Source organism: Malus domestica, chromosome 05, assembly GCF_042453785.1.
Source record: "Malus domestica chromosome 05, GDT2T_hap1".
Classification (NCBI taxonomy): domain Eukaryota; kingdom Viridiplantae; phylum Streptophyta; class Magnoliopsida; order Rosales; family Rosaceae; genus Malus; species Malus domestica.
In genome coordinates, this window is record NC_091665.1 from 15,428,226 (window position 1) to 15,433,616 (window position 5,391).

The following is a 5,391-nucleotide window of genomic DNA, read 5'->3' on the forward strand; positions in this document are numbered from 1 at the left end:
AATTCAGATCCCTTATGGACCACCATTTGAAGGTTCTTTTTAGTGTTTTTGTCTATGTTTACTGTCAGTATTGATAGTGTTTTTGTAAAAATGGTGATAGGGTTTGATTATTAGGGGTGAGTTTATTGATAAATTTTAGTTTTAATGTTAATTTTATCTTGTACTTGATGATAATTATGCAATAAGGTAAAAAATTTCATTTTCATTTATAATTTAAATTAGATGTAGAAAGAGGTTATGTGGGTTCAAATAAAATTTTCTATTTTACAATGACCAAATTTATCAGAAACTTCATTATATTGATTCAATGACTAGAGTCGAAGGTCACAGGACAAGACTCCAGTACGTACGTGCCAATTAATAATATTTCCATACACCAAATAATCATTACACGTCAAAATAATGTTGACGGACATACCAAATGATTGGTACGTTTGAACCTCACATTACATAACGTTTCATTAGTTAGATACTTACCAAAAAAATAAAAATTTAACGTGCCAAGCTTCTGGTACATTCTAAATTAATACTATTTCATGAACCAAATAATTATTATGTGTCAAAATAACATTAATGAACATACCAATTAATTGGTACATTTCAAACTTTCAGACTTCAAGTACTTTTATATAAAGTTATCAACTCTTAGAACAAAATGCTCATCACTTGCAAGTTCATTGTATTGTTCATCCACAAAAGTGCAGCTGCTAAGATAATCTTTCAAAAATATGTATGTCAAAAGCCATACATCACAATCTAATCTGCACATATAGATAAATGTTAGTTTTCTCTGCCCGATCAACCTACTTACCAATTGTTACCATATTAAATACTAACAAAGTGAATCAATACGTACCAATCCTTCCATTTCAACTATAATCTAATCATTTAATTCAAATAAAACAAAATTTAAACAAAGTAATGAACAAGAACAAACATACCGATGTGAAAAAAAAAAAAAAACAAACAAACAAACATATACATGAAAACAAATTAAAAAAATTCCTTAGAACTTCAACGGTGGTACGAAATTTTTTTTTGATTGAGAATGTGAATCTACAGTAAAAATTAAAACCTACTATCTTATTACTCGACTTCAAAAGACAATCAAAATCAATGCAACTAGCTAATAATCTGAATTGAAGAAGCAATACCTGGAACTTCAATAGTAATGTCGACCATGGTACGGTGTCTAAAACTTCCGGTACATTCAACGATGGGAAGAATGTGCTGCTGGGAAAAAAAAACTTTACTAGAGGAAATTAACATGATTAATATCCTCAAACCTTTTTATCTTGAGCCGTTAGTCTTTTTCTTGGATTTAAACTCTTAGATATCAGTTAACAAGAATGTAGGAACTCGTTTTTTTTTTTGGCGTAAAAAAACTGGAAACCTTATGGCAGGCCTAGTAATTTAGGTACAATGAATGGACTAATTAAAATACACATGGCACCAAAATTGTAGAAAAATGTTCAATCAAATTCTTAAAAGAAACAGATGTTTAGTCTAAGAGTCTTAAAAATGAGACAGCTACATTAAAAAGGTCCTAAAAATGGAGTTTTAGGGTCAATACTTAAAAATATGTCCAATTAGGCTATTAATTTTTTATTTTTTTGTAAAGTCTCAACACAAAAATAATATGTCATCGTGATGTATGTGAGTTGACCATGAACTATCTCACTTATAAATAAAAAGTGATGTTACTAGATTGTAATACTAGTTGGTTGATATTACCTTCCAAACAATCTACTCCTATTTAGCTACCAATATTGTCTTCATTTACCAATACATGATTTCCCTCTCCAACAACCTTCTACATTCATTGTACTAAAACAAAGTCATCCCAAGAAAAATCCACCATCACTTTGTCCCATCAAAATTTCACTAAACTTCACCATCCATCTGTCTTTGAGTCTCAACTTTACCTATGGGAGAGGTTGATCCACCTTTATCCAAGCCATATACCGGAGGCCAAGTCCCAACCCCACAAACTCATCACTTACTGATGAAATCCACAATTGACCTGAATTAAAAAATTAAATTAAAAATATTTGATTTCTTCTTTGTTTGCTATCAAAAAAGACGGTTAGAAAGTAAGGAGTCAAATGACTCAACTGTCACATCATATTTGGAGAACACCTGAATGTATTTTAATCCTATTTGACATATTGACATCTCCTTTAGAGATTGTCTTAGTTCTAAACAACCTAACGAGGAGTAGAACTTACATAAAAAAAGTTTATCGACAACCGGGCATCTCGGTCCATGTAAAACTGGTGTTAGAAATAGGCCATGCATGCAAAAACTAGAGAAATTTTTCATTGTGACTGGAACACGAGTGATACAGCACATATTTTTATATAAGTGGGGAGAAAATTTATTTTTTAAGTTATTAACTTTTTAACACAAATATCCTACAATTTGTATAGTGACACGTGATGTACCATTCAGTGTACCGGTCACGTTGAAAAATCTCTCAAAAAAATGAGGGTTTTCCAAGTAGTGAATAATGGGGTCCCACTGGAACTGGGCAGGATGATTGAGGAGGTGGCCCAGAAGTCCTTTGAGCAACTAGGTGACGAGAAGAAGGTGAACAGGGACATGGTGAATGCATTGGAATACCATGATTGGTGAGCACACTAAAAATGTTAGAGATTGGAAGGAAGTGTTTAATTTCTTGGTGGAAGTGTAAGAATTTACTGTGTTTACCTGTCCGTAATCGGAATTAACTTATGAAATATTAAAAAGGATAAATTTTATTAAATTCTGAATGACACGTTTACATCTTTAACAAAAATATTAAAAAGGAATTCTGGACCAAGAGCATCTTAACGGAAATCACATCTATATGAGGTAACATGCTCAACATTTCCTTTCCGCTTTGGAAACAAGAACCTCACCTCTCGCCACCCGCCAGTTGCAACAACCCTGCGAAGTCCCTCATAACCCAGCCGTATCCTCCCTGTAACGACTTCCCACACCAGGCACCGTCATTAACCGTTACTACACCATAGTTGGGCCTCCTCCACCGTACCTGCTGCCCAGCAAAAACAGCACCATCCGTTCACGCTAGGGTCAGCCTGGTGCCTGGTAATATGGCATGCTCCAAATTCTAGGAGTTGGTACCGCACCAAATTAGCCCCTTCCATTGGATTAATTCATGTACCTTTGAAAACCATTGCATTTCGACTCTTCCAGATTCTCCACAGAACAAACACGCACTCCTGCATAAGTTCCACTTGTCTGTCCTCTCCGCGAAAGTGAGCACGCAACGTCTTGTTTACCTAACTTTGGGAAATCCAAATGTATGTGGCCAACTCCTCATTTAGGAATTGGACTCCCTGGGAGGCATTTGAATTCCAGAACACGTGCCAAATCAGAATGCATTTCTTTTTCCAATTATGATCTCACTTGAGTCTGATTATCCCAGTACTACCCTTCATTCCACAGAAGACTCCCAAAGCTGCTCATTGTTAGAAATTAAAAGAAGATTAAAAAATGTTTTCTATTATTTTAATAACCATAAAAACAAGCTATAAATAATTTTGTTGAAACGTATGGGTAAAAATGAATAAAAGTTTTATTATATATAATAATTAGGAAAAATTACACCTAGAGTATACTTTTAATACTTATGTATTGTTGCGAAAATTAAACTAACCGAAATCAGTCCAACTTAGGTCCAAACTTTATGCTCGCAAGTGTACGAATCGTTCAATAATATAGAAACCAAGCACTTAATATTGTCACTCAAAAAATGATTTAATTCTTATCAACTAACTTAAATCCAATTGCAACATTAGTAAAATTTAATAAAGATTGATGAAAGATGGATTTGAGAATTGAAACTAATAGTAAAAAAAATAAAATTAAGAGAGTTTGAGCACAACGCAGAAAGTAGCAACCAAGAAAGCAAAATTAAAATTGAGTCAATTAAAACACTAGAGCGTCTAACTCACCATAACCAATCCAACTGATTTCGTGCAACGAATTATTAAACAAGTACTCAACCTCATTGATAGTCAAACTTCCCTAACACATGTAATATCTATGGCATCTAGACTATTACGTATTTTCTACTATGCAACCATCCGTGGCATTTGAAATAGTTTAACATAATAAAACTCATTCCGATCAGTGAAAATTTATATAAAGACTACACAAATCCTAGAGTATGGCATCTACTAGTAGTAATTTATGGTATCCATTTGCAAGAAACTCTAACTCAAGTTGAAAACATGGTATCTGCATAACTTACATCAAATTTACCAAGCAAAAATCAAAATGGTCGCTAATCACCAAGACTAATACCAAGTATATAAGCACATATAACGATACTCAATGAAAATTGAAAACTTAAAAATAATTCACTTTAGAATCTAAGCTTTCATAGTCATGGCTACATTGTAGCCCTAACTAAGAAAAATTAGTTCCGAAACATAGATGAAATTGTCATTGTATTCATAATGAAAATGAGAAGAAAATTGAGTTTAGAAAAACACTGAAAAATCCTTATTCTCTGCTGCTGCTGTCTTCCGTATGTCCTCTGCTTCTCCAGAATATTGATCAGTTGTCCTTTTCCTCTTCTGTTTTTATTTTCTTCTCCGTAACCCGACATCGGCTTAAAGCCCATTTATTAACAACATTAGAAGAAAAGAAAACAGAAGAACTCTTCAATTATCTACTGGTAACATTTAACGCACCTCAATTAAATTCTCCATTTGAAAACGCCTTCCCTTGTGCCTCTGCTATTTCCTCTTCTGTCGTGAGCCTGCAACCATTGATTTTGAAGGCATCCACCAATCTGGGAGTTCTTCATTCGCACTCAAACTATCCCAATTCATTCTCCATCTGAAAACCCATAAACTAGAATGGGTTTTAGCTTGATAATTTTTCATCTCTCTGACTTTTACTCGGTGAAAATCCCTCTTTTGATGAACAGTGTACGTCGGCTGCCCTCTAGGAATTGCGAAACGGAAAGATGCTGAGCTCCCTTTCTTTTGGAATAGACGAAAACAGGGGCTGATTTATTTTTAGAAGAAATTTTTAGTTACGACGGAAACACGAATAGTACATCATTTGTTTTTATGCAAGTGGTGAAAAATTTTACTTTTTAAATTATTAACCTTTTAATGTACATAACTCATAATTTATATAGGAACATATGGTATACCACTCGTGTGACGGTCACATTGAAAAAACTATCTCTTTAGGTCTTGAAAGTCACGTGGTAGAGAGATGCAAGATTTATGACTATTCAAATCTTCTTTTTGGCTAATAAGACAAGTCAACACAATCCTACACTAAAAATAAATGAAGAGGAAATGAATGAGTTGTTGTATAGTTTAAACTCCATCAGATCCACTTGACTAGAAATTACAAAAATATATT

General features: G+C 33.5%; 1 long non-coding RNA gene across 2 annotated transcripts; it reads right to left on the minus strand.

The window, feature by feature from the left end:
• Positions 1-2,738: 2,738 nt before the first annotated feature.
• On the minus strand, positions 2,739-4,929 carry LOC139196401 (uncharacterized). 2 transcript variants are annotated; one of them, XR_011581275.1, is made up of 2 exons: positions 4,704-4,880; positions 2,739-3,463 (listed from the first exon to the last, which is right to left on the minus strand). It is a non-coding gene; the product is annotated as an uncharacterized lncRNA (long non-coding RNA). The 2 variants fall into 2 exon arrangements; XR_011581276.1 differs by lacking the exon at positions 2,739-3,463 and adding an exon at positions 4,349-4,621 and having other exon boundaries at positions 4,704-4,929.
• Positions 4,930-5,391: the final 462 nt, after the last annotated feature.